We start from the raw sequence: 12,897 nt of genomic DNA on the forward strand, positions 1-12,897 counted from the left end.
ATCTCGTCTGATCTCGGAAGCTAAGCAGGGTCGGGCGGGGTTAGTACTTGGATGGGAGACCGCCTGGGAATACCAGGTGCTGTAAGCTTTTACGCTGCTGCTGCTGCTGCTTCCTTACAAGAAACATGGGCTCGCAATTAAATTGACGCACAGGCACGGGTTGATGTCTTTCTGGTTTCAGCTTCGCTTTGCTTTTCACAGAAAAAAGAGAATGGTGCACCGTTCCTGGTGGCACTGCAATACCAGGTCAATGCAAGGAGTGAAGAGAGCAAGCCCCAGTTTTCACCTCCCACTGCTCAAAAATGCATTTAATATTTAATCCCCATATAGAGGACATATCAGATATTAAACTGATAAGAACAGATACTACACTTGATCTTAGCCAAAAGGCCGAGAAGCGATGGCCCACAGGTGTCTGGGGCCAACCCAAGATCTTGGCACACAAGTCAGTTGTTGTGGTGCCATGTTTTTAAGGGCGCATAACAAAGGCTGCTGCTGCTGATCACCTCCGCCCCAAGGTTGACCTAAGTGCACCTCTGAGCCTTGACAGACAGCTGCTTGACATTTGACACACTCAAAGGGCACAGCCTTACAGCAAAGCCCACCAAAAATAACTTAAACTCTTGACCGTCCCTCTCCACGGAAGTCTTTAGTAAAAGGCGAAAGACTTGTGCATTTTGAAGAGAAACCAGAGTCAACGTAGCCCCTGTCCTGGAGAGCAGCCGAGGAGTCTATCCGCCGGAGTCACCACAGTCTCGGTCGGCCGGCCGGCCGGCCACCTTGGGACGACCTTCCTTCAACGTTTTTGCTTAGTCGGCCAATAAACCGCCCAGATTTGACTGCATGTTTGGAAGCGCTTTCCTACTGTCGGTTGTGCGCTGCAGTTTTCTATCAGTCGCTGAGGCTGTGGCACATTCCTCGCTCACTGGCACCCCTCCAACATTTAGTGGTAGACGTGAGTGCATGAGCAAAGGAGCTCCGTGTCACACTGAGCAGTACAAACTGCCGGGCCATTTCCCACCTCATCCGGGCTTCTGAAATGGTGAGTTGCTCATGGCATCACTTCAACATCAGGTCACTGCACGGAGTGAACAGAGCAAGCGCCAAAGTATTAACCCTTGGCATGATGGCCATGGATCCATCTCCAACAATCGAGTTCTTCTACAAAGAGTTGGGAAAGGGGGCGTGACATTTGCTTTGAGCTGAAAGACAACACCCACAACCATCACGTTCCCAGCAACTTGGAAAGACTGGGGATGTTGCTCCGCAAGGACGTGAGAAGTTTGGAGATGGGCACACAACGGTTAACTTCGGGCGGCTGACCTTTGCTTACAACGACATCATCGGGGGAAAGCGCGGACGCAGCACCCCACTAGCAAAAAATTAATAGTCCAAGACTCTCCCACGTTGGGGAATTTGCAGGGGAGTCCCTTGGCGGGTGCAATGGCTGAGCCTCCTGGGGTGACGCCTGCTTGATCATGGTATCTCCTGAGCATGATCTGATCGTCTCTAGGAAGCTAAGCAGGAATTCGAGACGAGTTAGCGATACTTGGATGGGAGACAGCCTGGGAATACCAGGTGCTGTAGATTACTGCGCTGCTGCTGCTGCTGCTTCCTTACAAGAAGCATGGGCTCGCAATTAAATTGACGCACAGGCACGGGTTGATGTCTTTCTGGTTTCAGCTTCGCTTTGCTTTTCACAGAAAAAAGAGAATGGTGCACCGTTCCTGGTGGCACTGCAATACCAGGTCAATGCAAGGAGTGAAGAGAGCAAGCCCCAGTTTTCACCTCCCACTGCTCAAAAATGCATTTAATATTTAATCCCCATATAGAGAACATATCAGATATTAAACTGATAAGAACAGATACTACACTTGATCTTAGCCAAAAGGCCGAGAAGCGATGGCCCACAGGTGTCTGGGGCCAACCCAAGATCTTGGCACACAAGTCAGTTGTTGTGGTGCCATGTTTTTAAGGGCGCATAACAAAGGCTGCTGCTGCTGATCACCTCCGCCCCAAGGTTGACCTAAGTGCACCTCTGAGCCTTGACAGACAGCTGCTTGACATTTGACACACTCAAAGGCTGACTTTTGAGTGAACAGAGCAAGCGCCAAAGTATTAACCCTTGGCATGATGGCCATGGATCCATCTCCAACAATCGAGTTCTTCTACAAAGAGTTGGGAAAGGGAGCGTGACATTTGCTTTGAGCTAAAAGACACCACCCACAACCATCACGTTCCCAGCAACTTGGAAAGACTGGGGATGTTGCGCCGCAAGGACGTGAGAAGTTTGGAGATGGGCACACAACGTTGAACTTCGGGCGGCTGACCTTTGCTTACAACGACATCATCGGGGGAAAGCGCGGACGCAGCACCCCACTAGCAAAAATTATGCAGTCAAGACTCCCACGTTTGGGGAATTTGCAGGGGTCAACACAGCCGGAGTGCAATGGCTGAGCCTCGCCCTGGGTGAACCGCCTGCTTGATCATGGTATCTCCCCTGCCAGGTAAGTATGAGGTGTACTCGCCAAACACCGGGTGGCTCTTGCATGACACAGCTCTTTGGCTGATGGTGCTGGAAATGAATAATCCCAGAGGCCAATGCCTTGACTCAGTTGCTCGTTAATGCTGTGCTATGTTCAACTTCAACCTCCAGCACACATTGAAGAGGAAACACTCGACCTTTTTTACTGGCATACCTGGCTGTCGTTTCCTATAGATTCAGCAACAACTGGACATGACGGCACCAACAGCCGCTTGCCCATCTCGGTGTCGCCTCCCGATACTGGACTAGAGTGTAGCATGTGGTGGAGATAAAGGCTGAAGTGCAGTGTGTCCGAAAGGCTGACTTTTGAGCCCCGCCACGCGCAGGGGGCCTTGCCCAGTCCATAAAAGCAGTCTGTGTCCCCAACCCCCCGGCTTACGGCCATACCACCCTGAGCACGCCCGATCTCGTCTGATCTCGGAAGCCAAGCAGGGTCGGCCCGGGTTAGTACTTGGATGGGAGACCGCCTGGGAATACCAGGTGCTGTAAGCTTTTACACCGCTGCACGCTTTTACACTGCTGCTTCCTTACAAGAAACATGCCCCTCCACGAGCAGGGGCCTTGCCTAGTCCATAAAGGCACTCTCTGTCGCCAGCCTCTCGGCTTACGGCCATACCACCCTGAGCACGCCCGATCTCGTCTGATCTCGGAAGCTAAGCAGGGTCGGGCCGGGTTAGTACTTGGATGGGAGACCGCCTGGGAATACCAGGTGCTGTAAGCTTTTACGCCGCTGCTGCTGCTTCCTTACAAGAAATATGGGCTCGCAATTAAATTGACGCACAGGCACGGGTTGATGTCTTTCTGGTTTCAGCTTCGCTTTGCTTTTCACAGAAAAAAGAGAATGGTGCACCGTTCCTGGTGGCACTGCAATACCAGGTCAATGCAAGGAGTGAAGAGAGCAAGCCCCAGTTTTCACCTCCCACTGCTCAAAAATGCATTTAATATTTAATCCCCATATAGAGGACATATCAGATATTAAACTGATAAGAACAGATACTACACTTGATCTTAGCCAAAAGGCCGAGAAGCGATGGCCCACAGGTGTCTGGGGCCAACCCAAGATCTTGGCACACAAGTCAGTTGTTGTGGTGCCATGTTTTTAAGGGCGCATAACAAAGGCTGCTGCTGCTGATCACCTCCGCCCCAAGGTTGACCTAAGTGCACCTCTGAGCCTTGACAGACAGCTGCTTGACATTTGACACACTCAAAGGGCGCAGCCTTACAGCAAAGCCCACCAAAAATAACTTAAACTCTTGAATGTCTCTCTCCACAGAAGTCTTTAGTAAAAGGCGAAAGACTTGTGCATTTTGAAGAGAAACCAGAGTCAACGTAGCCCCTGTCCTGGAGAGCAGCCGAGGAGTCTATCCGCCGGAGTCACCACAGTCTCTGTCGGCCGGCCGGCCGGCCACCTTGGGACGGCCTTCCTTCAACGTTTTTGCTTAGTCGGCCAATAAACCGCCCAGATTTGACTGCATGTTTGGAAGCGCTTTCCTACTGTCGGTTGGGCGCTGCAGTTTTCTATCAGTCGCTGAGGCTGTGGCACATTCCTCGCTCACTGGCACACCTCCAACATTTAGTGGTAGACGGGAGTGCATGAGCAAAGCAGCTCCGGGTCACACTGAGCAGTACAAACTGCCGGGCCATTTCCCACCTCATCCGGGCTTCTGAAATGGTGAGTTGCTCCTGGCATCACTTCAACATCAGGTCACTGCACGGAGGTAACAGAGCAAGCGCCAAAGTATTAACCCTTGGCATGATGGCCATGGATCCATCTCCAACAATCGAGTTCTTCTACAAAGAGTTGGGAAAGGGAGCGTGACATTTGCTTTGAGCTGAAAGACAACACCCACAACCATCACGTTCCCAGCAACTTGGAAAGACTGGGGATGTTGCTCCGCAAGGACGTGAGAAGTTTGGAGATGGGCACACAACGTTGAACTTCGGGCGGCTGACCTTTGCTTACAACGACATCATCGGGGAAAGCGCGGACGCAGCACCCCACTAGCAAAAATTATGCAGTCAAGACTCCCACGTTTGGGGAATTTGCAGGGGTCAACACAGCCGGAGGGCAATGGCGGAGCCTCGCCCTGGGTGAACCGCCTTCTTGATCATGGTATCTCCCCTGCCAGGTAAGTATGAGGTGTACTCGCCAAACACCGGGTGGCTCTTGCCAGACACAGCTCTTGGCTGATGGTGCTGGAAATGAATAATCCCAGAGGCCAATGCCTTGACTCAGTTGCTCGTTAATGCTGTGCTATGTTCAACTTCAACCTCCAGCACACATTGGAGAGGAAACACTCGACCTTTTTTACTGGCATACCTGGCTGTCGTTTCCAAATATGAAATAACAATGACAAACACTGTTGGGAAAAGCAGATTGCTGGATGGATTCAAAATCGGCACAACCATAGTTATGGCAAAAGAGCTAAACAATGATGAACTGGTGGTCTCTTTTCTCACTCTGCCCGCGTACATCTCAGACCAGGAAATAATTGACAAGCTGCATGGCTGGGGAGTCTCTGCAATCTCTCCAATCAAGAGAAGAATGTGGCCTGGCACAAACATCGCAGATGGGACAAGGTATGTGAAAGTCAAATTTAATCAGACAGTACAATCCCTGCCTTACTCTGCTAGATTTAATACTGCCACTGGTCCCGAATACTTCAGAGTGTTACATGATCGGCAAGTGAAAGTGTGTCGAATGTGCCTACAGCCGGGACACATTCTTAGAGAGTGTCCTGAGTTTTGTTGCCATAAATGTGGAGTCCAGGGGCACTATGCAAGAGAGTGCCATAAAGCTGTGAAAAGGTGTGAGCTGTGCCACAACAACATGGAAAATTGCATTTGCAATGAAAGTGAACCGGAGAGCATAGCAGAGGCAGAGTTGGAGAGGGAGCAGACAGAGGGAAGCACTGAGGACAGTGCAGGAGAGGAGGAGGCAGAGATAGCGCCTGCGGAGGTACGCACAGAGTGTGGTGTAGAGAAAGGGCCCCCTGCCCAGCCGCCCCGAGCGGAAAAAATAACCACTAATGTGGAAACCTCTGGAGAAAGCCTTCCGGAAGCGCAGAATGACGAGGCTCAACCAGACAATGAAAAAAAAGTGGCTGGAGCTGAAAAGCTCCAAGCCAGAGGCACGAGAAGCACCCCAACCGCAGAATCTGCGCCACTCAGTCCTCCCCACTCTGAAAAAGAGCCAACAGTTTCTCCCTCACCAAGTGCTGACTCTGATTCGGAGATGGACCTCTCGGTAGTGTCCCTGGCAAGAAAACGACAAAATACAGACAAGTCCGGTAAAACAAATAAGAAAAAGCAAAATAGAAAAAAATGAGTGTGATGTTTAATGCCACAATAATACAGCTCACCCTTCTCATGGCCCTGCTTCTCTCACTGAATGCCCGTGGGCTCTGCAGCAGAGAAAAACTACACAAAGTCATCAATACTACCAAATGTGACATCTTGCTGCTACAAGAAACAAAATGGTCCTCATCTCCTGTGAGCATGATAGGAGGGTTATGGGAAGGGAATGTATATTTCGCAAATGCAGATCGAGCAATGTGTGGGGTGGCAACGCTGATTAAAAACAATGTCTTTGATAAGGTAATAGAAATATATAAATGCTCACGAGGTAGATTATTGATAGTTGATTCATGGAAAAAAAATGTTTATATTAGAATTATCAATATATATGCTCCTAACACTGAGGGTGAAAGAAAAGTGTTTTTCAAAGAGCTAAATAAGTGGGTAAACAACAACTCCATCATCACTGGAGACTTCAATGTTCCCCTCACCAAATTTGACATATCTAGCAACAATCTCTTTAAAGATGATGTGAGCAGGCGATCCTTATTCGAAATCATAAAAGAATACGACCTGGTTGACTTATGGCGAATTATGCATCCAAATAAAACTCAGTTCTCCAGACATCAGGTGGTACAAAATACTCTCAAACAATCCCGTATTGATTATGCCTTACTGGCAAGCTCCATTGTACACAATGTGAACTCAATAGAATATGTCCTCAACACATGGAGTGATCACTCCCTCATAAAATTGTCATTATTTCCATCAGTAGCACAAACAAATGGTGGGGTATGGTGTTTTAACAATAGCTTACTAAAAGATCAACAGTTCATTGACAAAGTTAACCGTCTTCTTCACAATGTGGCAAATGAAATGGAGTGGGTCGAAGACATATTTAATTGGTGGGAAAGAGTGAAAGAACGAATCAAAAGAGTATGTATAAATTATAGTAAACATAAGAGCTGGCTGGAGAAAAAAAATGAAAAAGAGCTAAGAGTAAAATTAGACCACGAACTCCAAAAGATAGCCAATGAACCTAACGGAGATCTGACAAATTATATTTATTTGAGAGACAAGTTAGCGCTCTCCAAAAAGAAGGAATGCATGGGGGCAATAATTAGAAGCAGAGTGCAAAATTTTGTGGAGGGGGAAAAATGTTCAGCTTTTTTCCTCGGCTTAGAAAAGCAAAAACAAAATAAAGCATTCATAAAAGAACTGAAAGACAGCAAGGGCAACATAATTATACAAACTGATGAAATAATATCCAGAATACAAGATTTCTTCCAGCAGCTATATACAAATCAAAATATAAATCAAAATACAATTACAAGTGTGGTGAAGGTCATTCAGAACCAAATCTCAACGGAGGACAGAATATGGTGTGATCAGCTTATCAGCATGGCAGAGATTGAAGCAGCCATCAAGGGCTTACAAAAAAACAAGAGTCCAGGCGTAGATGGTTTAACAACTGAATTTTATCTATTTTTCAAAGAAAGTTTAACACCAATTTTATTTCGAATTTTTGAGGAAGTTGAGAAGAAAGGTGAAGCTCCTGAGACCCTTACACTTGGTTTAATTACTTTGGCATACAAAAACCGAGGAGACAGAACGATCATTAACAACTACAGACCCATAAGCCTTCTGAATACTGATTACAAAATTTTCGCATCGGCCTATGCCGATGACACAAATATCATGGTCAAAGATGGAAAAAGTCTACAACTAGCTTTGAATCTTGTACATATCTACTGCTCAGCCTCCGGTGCCAAAATCAATGAAAACAAATCAACTATAATGTACTATGGCAATGGGGCAAGGTCACCAGGCAGACAGGCGTTCATAGAGGAAAAGGCCAGTGTAAGGGTCTTAGGAGTGCATATTGGCCAGGATCAAAAGGCCGCCAGAGATAACACCTGGAAAGAGGTGCTAAATAAAATGAACAACACCTTGGGGTTGTGGAAAATGCGGAAGCTGACCCTGAAGGGTAAGGTGGTCATGCTCAACTCCCTGATACTCTCCAAAGTGAATCATGTGCTACAAGTCTATGATCTCCCAAAACAAACTCATGCAGAAATAAATCAAATGATATCCACTTTTCTGTGGGGAAGCCGCCGCAACATGATAAAACACAGAACAACAATTGATACATACACAAACGGTGGGCTTAGGCTAATAGACATAAACACAAAAAAACACTCATTCAGAATCAAAATCATCAAAAAGCTGTTGGACGATAAAACTGACCTTTTTTGGAAACATCAACTGCTTGACACCATTAAAACATGTGGAAACAGTGGCATTTACAATCTCTGTCAGATCCCACTAAAATCACAAGCTACACACATCTCACAGTTCACACAAGAGATCTTTGAGGCATGGGAGTTGGCCAGACCCCACCTGGTAACTATAGTACAAAACAAACACCAGCTGCTGCAGCGCCCCGTTTTCCACAACCCAGACATCACATATCTGGGCAGGCCCATCTCGGGCGGGTCAATGCCGCAAGCAGGTTTATACACATTGGGAGACTTCACAAACAATCAAGGCGAAATAGTAGTGGAAGAAATCTTGAATCGGCTCAGAGCCAAAAACATTTATTGCAAACGGTTTGCTGAATTCACATGTCAGAAAATTGAAACTGGGATTGCTGACCATCTAAAACAGGCTTTTTACAAGACCAGTGGTAGTAGGCAGAATGATACCCTTGATTTTCGTCAAAGTGCTCAGCCTGATGCGAAAAGCATTAATCAACTAACCTCAAAGTATTGGTACAACACCTTGCTGGCAAACATAGTACAAAAACCGACATCTGAAACTCATTGGAAAGAACACTTCCCGTCGATTAATGTTTCCACCATGTGGAAAAACATAAATAGCCCCTATGCTCATCCCTTCGCCAACAACACCGATTTCAAAATCAGACATAGACGAATTTTCTCGGGTATCATCCTGCACCAAATGAACAGTGCTATCTATGAGAGGGTTTGTACTGTCTGTAATAAAAATGACGAAACACTTGAACACATCTTTCTCACCTGTCCCATCTGCGAGGTCTTCATCACCCGGGTCAAGAACCTCCTCACCGACCACTGCAAGCTCAGCAGCAAAGACATTACAGACTGGGAATGGACTTGGCTCTTTGGATACTCACACAAGAAAGAAGGTATAAACACAACCCTGATTAACATTCTACTATCCATAGCCCGACACACCATCTTCATTGCCAGGAACTACGCACTCTATGAGGATGTACAAATAAACAGATGGCTCTTCTTCACAAGCATGGTCAAAAGTCATCTCAGACTGCTCAAGGATGCCTACAAGGCAACATTCCAGGAAACTTTTCTCACCAACAACTCCTTATACGACCTCGATCAGAGGGAAGAACTGATGTTTCATTTCTAAATGTTCTGGGGAGTACATTGCCACGTTTTCATCTCTCAAGGATATCGTTGATGTTTTTGCTGTAAACCCTGTTTCTTTAAATCTTATTGAGTATAATGTCCCATTGGCTAGGGTTTTATCTATTTATGTTTTTTTTCTTTCTTTGTTATTGCTTCGTCAACATTTTGATTCTCCTTGAATATGTCTTTTGTTTCATCATTGAATCATGGTTTAAATGTGTTTTGTGGTTTCTTGTGAATAAGTGTGTTCATTTTTGTTAATGAAAGTATTTTTGATAATAAAAAACAAAAAAAAAAAGCACGCCCGATCTCGTCTGATCTCGGAAGCCAAGCAGGGTCGGGCCTGGTTAGTACTTGGATGGGAGACCGCCTGGGAATACCAGGTGCTGTAAGCTTTTACACCGCTGCACGCTTTTACACTGCTGCTTCCTTACAAGAAACATGCCCCTCCACGAGCAGGGGCCTTGCCTAGTCCATAAAGGCACTCTCTGTCGCCAGCCCCTCGGCTTACGGCCATACCACCCTGAGCACGCCCGATCTCGTCTGATCTCGGAAGCTAAGCAGGGTCGGGCCGGGTTAGTACTTGGATGGGAGACCGCCTGGGAATACCAGGTGCTGTAAGCTTTTACGCTGCTGCTGCTGCTGCTTCCTTACAAGAAACATGGGCTCGCAATTAAATTGACGCACAGGCACGGGTTGATGTCTTTCTGGTTTCAGCTTCGCTTTGCTTTTCACAGAAAAAAGAGAATGGTGCACCGGTCCTGGTGGCACTGCAATACCAGGTCAATGCAAGGAGTGAAGAGAGCAAGCCCCAGTTTTCACCTCCCACTGCTCAAAAATGCATTTAATATTTAATCCCCATATAGAGGACATATCAGATATTAAACTGATAAGAACAGATACTACACTTGATCTTAGCCAAAAGGCCGAGAAGCGATGGCCCACAGGTGTCTGGGGCCAACCCAAGATCTTGGCACACAAGTCAGTTGTTGTGGTGCCATGTTTTTAAGGGCGCATAACAAAGGCTGCTGCTGCTGATCACCTCCGCCCCAAGGTTGACCTAAGTGCACCTCTGAGCCTTGACAGACAGCTGCTTGACATTTGACACACTCAAAGGGCGCAGCCTTACAGCAAAGCCCACCAAAAATAACTTAAACTCTTGAACGTCCCTCTCCACGGAAGTCTTTAGTAAAAGGCGAAAGACTTGTGCATTTTGAAGAGAAACCAGAGTCAACGTAGCCCCTGTCCTGGAGAGCAGCCGAGGAGTCTATCCGCCGGAGTCACCACAGTCTCGGTCGGCCGGCCGGCCGGCCACCTTGGGACGGCCTTCCTTCAACGTTTTTGCTTAGTCGGCCAATAAACCGCCCAGATTTGACTGCATGTTTGGAAGCGCTTTCCTACTGTCGGTTGTGCGCTGCAGTTTTCTATCAGTCGCTGAGGCTGTGGCACATTCCTCGCTCACTGGCACACCTCCAACATTTAGTGGTAGACGTGAGTGCATGAGCAAAGCAGCTCCGTGTCACACTGAGCAGTACAAACTGCCGGGCCATTTCCCACCTCATCCGGGCTTCTGAAATGGTGAGTTGCTCCTGGCATCACTTCAACATCAGGTCACTGCACGGAGTGAACAGAGCAAGCGCCAAAGTATTAACCCTTGGCATGATGGCCATGGATCCATCTCCAACAATCGAGTTCTTCTACAAAGAGTTGGGAAAGGGAGCGTGACATTTGCTTTGAGCTGAAAGACAACACCCACAACCATCACGTTCCCAGCAACTTGGAAAGACTGGGGATGTTGCTCCGCAAGGACGTGAGAAGTTTGGAGATGGGCACACAACGTTGAACTTCGGGCGGCTGACCTTTGCTTACAACGACATCATCGGGGGAAAGCGCGGACGCAGCACCCCACTAGCAAAAATTATGCAGTCAAGACTCCCACGTTTGGGGAATTTGCAGGGGTCAACACAGCCGGAGTGCAATGGCTGAGCCTCGCCCTGGGTGAACCGCCTTCTTGATCATGGTATCTCCCCTGCCAGGTAAGTATGAGGTGTACTCGCCAAACACCGGGTGGCTCTTGCCAGACACAGCTCTTTGGCTGATGGTGCTGGAAATGAATAATCCCAGAGGCCAATGCCTTGACTCAGTTGCTCGTTAATGCTGTGCTATGTTCAACTTCAACCTCCAGCACACATTGGAGAGGAAACACTCGACCTTTTTTACTGGCATACCTGGCTGTCGTTTCCTATAGATTCAGCAACAACTGGACATGACGGCACCAACAGCCGCTTGCCCATCTCGGTGTCGCTTCCCGATACTGGACTAGAGTGTAGCATGTGGTGGAGATAAAGGCTGAAGTGCAGTGTGTCCGAAAGGCTGACTTTTGAGCCCCGCCACGCGCAGGGGGCCTTGCCCAGTCCATAAAAGCAGTCTGTGTCCCCAACCCCCCGGCTTACGGCCATACCACCCTGAGCACGCCCGATCTCGTCTGATCTCGGAAGCCAAGCAGGGTCGGGCCTGGTTAGTACTTGGATGGGAGACCGCCTGGGAATACCAGGTGCTGTAAGCTTTTACACCGCTGCACGCTTTTACACTGCTGCTTCCTTACAAGAAACATGCCCCTCCACGAGCAGGGGCCTTGCCTAGTCCATAAAGGCACTCTCTGTCGCCAGCCCCTCGGCTTACGGCCATACCACCCTGAGCACGCCCGATCTCGTCTGATCTCGGAAGCTAAGCAGGGTCGGGCCGGGTTAGTACTTGGATGGGAGACCGCCTGGGAATACCAGGTGCTGTAAGCTTTTACGCTGCTGCTGCTGCTTCCTTACAAGAAACATGGGCTCGCAATTAAATTGACGCACAGGCACGGGTTGATGTCTTTCTGGTTTCAGCTTCGCTTTGCTTTTCACAGAAAAAAGAGAATGGTGCACCGTTCCTGGTGGCACTGCAATACCAGGTCAATGCAAGGAGTGAAGAGAGCAAGCCCCAGTTTTCACCTCCCACTGCTCAAAAATGCATTTAATATTTAATCCCCATATAGAGGACATATCAGATATTAAACTGATAAGAACAGATACTACACTTGATCTTAGCCAAAAGGCCGAGAAGCGATGGCCCACAGGTGTCTGGGGCCAACCCAAGATCTTGGCACACAAGTCAGTTGTTGTGGTGCCATGTTTTTAAGGGCGCATAACAAAGGCTGCTGCTGCTGATCACCTCCGCCCCAAGGTTGACCTAAGTGCACCTCTGAGCCTTGACAGACAGCTGCTTGACATTTGACACACTCAAAGGGCGCAGCCTTACAGCAAAGCCCACCAAAAATAACTTAAACTCTTGAACGTCCCTCTCCACGGAAGTCTTTAGTAAAAGGCGAAAGACTTGTGCATTTTGAAGAGAAACCAGAGTCAACGTAGCCCCTGTCCTGGAGAGCAGCCGAGGAGTCTATCCGCCGGAGTCACCACAGTCTCGGTCGGCCGGCCGGCCGGCCACCTTGGGACGGCCTTCCTTCAACGTTTTTGCTTGGTCGGCCAATAAACCGCCCAGATTTGATTGCATGTTTGGAAGCGCTTTCCTACTGTCGGTTGTGCGCTGCAGTTTTCTATCAGTCGCTGAGGCTGTGGCACATTCCTCGCTCACTGGCACACCTCCAACATT

General features: G+C 48.0%; 17 non-coding genes and 1 pseudogene across 17 annotated transcripts; 5 read left to right on the top strand and 13 right to left on the bottom strand.

The window, feature by feature from the left end:
• Nucleotides 1-209: 209 nt before the first annotated feature.
• On the bottom strand, nucleotides 210-402 carry LOC122763043. The gene has a single exon (XR_006358842.1). It is a non-coding gene; the product is annotated as a U2 spliceosomal RNA (small nuclear RNA).
• Nucleotides 403-584: 182 nt separating this feature from the next.
• LOC122763051 lies at nucleotides 585-697 on the bottom strand. The gene has a single exon (XR_006358850.1). It is a non-coding gene; the product is annotated as a U5 spliceosomal RNA (small nuclear RNA).
• A 647-nt stretch (nucleotides 698-1,344) lies between these two features.
• On the bottom strand, nucleotides 1,345-1,496 carry LOC122763042 (annotated as a pseudogene).
• Nucleotides 1,497-1,711: 215 nt separating this feature from the next.
• On the bottom strand, nucleotides 1,712-1,904 carry LOC122763048. Its single transcript, XR_006358847.1, has one exon. It is a non-coding gene; the product is annotated as a U2 spliceosomal RNA (small nuclear RNA).
• A 447-nt stretch (nucleotides 1,905-2,351) lies between these two features.
• LOC122763040 lies at nucleotides 2,352-2,515 on the bottom strand. The gene has a single exon (XR_006358840.1). It is a non-coding gene; the product is annotated as a U1 spliceosomal RNA (small nuclear RNA).
• A 403-nt stretch (nucleotides 2,516-2,918) lies between these two features.
• Nucleotides 2,919-3,037, top strand: LOC122763055. The gene has a single exon (XR_006358854.1). It is a non-coding gene; the product is annotated as a 5S ribosomal RNA (ribosomal RNA).
• Nucleotides 3,038-3,147: 110 nt separating this feature from the next.
• LOC122763038 lies at nucleotides 3,148-3,266 on the top strand. Its single transcript, XR_006358838.1, has one exon. It is a non-coding gene; the product is annotated as a 5S ribosomal RNA (ribosomal RNA).
• A 118-nt stretch (nucleotides 3,267-3,384) lies between these two features.
• LOC122763044 lies at nucleotides 3,385-3,577 on the bottom strand. Its single transcript, XR_006358843.1, has one exon. It is a non-coding gene; the product is annotated as a U2 spliceosomal RNA (small nuclear RNA).
• Nucleotides 3,578-3,759: 182 nt separating this feature from the next.
• LOC122763052 lies at nucleotides 3,760-3,872 on the bottom strand. The gene has a single exon (XR_006358851.1). It is a non-coding gene; the product is annotated as a U5 spliceosomal RNA (small nuclear RNA).
• A 646-nt stretch (nucleotides 3,873-4,518) lies between these two features.
• Nucleotides 4,519-4,682, bottom strand: LOC122763041. Its single transcript, XR_006358841.1, has one exon. It is a non-coding gene; the product is annotated as a U1 spliceosomal RNA (small nuclear RNA).
• Nucleotides 4,683-9,754: 5,072 nt separating this feature from the next.
• Nucleotides 9,755-9,873, top strand: LOC122763047. Its single transcript, XR_006358846.1, has one exon. It is a non-coding gene; the product is annotated as a 5S ribosomal RNA (ribosomal RNA).
• Nucleotides 9,874-9,994: 121 nt separating this feature from the next.
• Nucleotides 9,995-10,187, bottom strand: LOC122763046. The gene has a single exon (XR_006358845.1). It is a non-coding gene; the product is annotated as a U2 spliceosomal RNA (small nuclear RNA).
• A 182-nt stretch (nucleotides 10,188-10,369) lies between these two features.
• On the bottom strand, nucleotides 10,370-10,482 carry LOC122763049. Its single transcript, XR_006358848.1, has one exon. It is a non-coding gene; the product is annotated as a U5 spliceosomal RNA (small nuclear RNA).
• Nucleotides 10,483-11,129: 647 nt separating this feature from the next.
• Nucleotides 11,130-11,293, bottom strand: LOC122763039. The gene has a single exon (XR_006358839.1). It is a non-coding gene; the product is annotated as a U1 spliceosomal RNA (small nuclear RNA).
• Nucleotides 11,294-11,696: 403 nt separating this feature from the next.
• Nucleotides 11,697-11,815, top strand: LOC122763054. Its single transcript, XR_006358853.1, has one exon. It is a non-coding gene; the product is annotated as a 5S ribosomal RNA (ribosomal RNA).
• Nucleotides 11,816-11,925: 110 nt separating this feature from the next.
• On the top strand, nucleotides 11,926-12,044 carry LOC122763053. The gene has a single exon (XR_006358852.1). It is a non-coding gene; the product is annotated as a 5S ribosomal RNA (ribosomal RNA).
• Nucleotides 12,045-12,162: 118 nt separating this feature from the next.
• On the bottom strand, nucleotides 12,163-12,355 carry LOC122763045. The gene has a single exon (XR_006358844.1). It is a non-coding gene; the product is annotated as a U2 spliceosomal RNA (small nuclear RNA).
• A 182-nt stretch (nucleotides 12,356-12,537) lies between these two features.
• On the bottom strand, nucleotides 12,538-12,650 carry LOC122763050. Its single transcript, XR_006358849.1, has one exon. It is a non-coding gene; the product is annotated as a U5 spliceosomal RNA (small nuclear RNA).
• Between the last annotated feature and the right edge of the window lie 247 nt (nucleotides 12,651-12,897).

Source organism: Solea senegalensis, unplaced genomic scaffold, assembly GCF_019176455.1.
Source record: "Solea senegalensis isolate Sse05_10M unplaced genomic scaffold, IFAPA_SoseM_1 scf7180000016381, whole genome shotgun sequence".
Classification (NCBI taxonomy): Eukaryota; Metazoa; Chordata; class Actinopteri; order Pleuronectiformes; family Soleidae; genus Solea; species Solea senegalensis.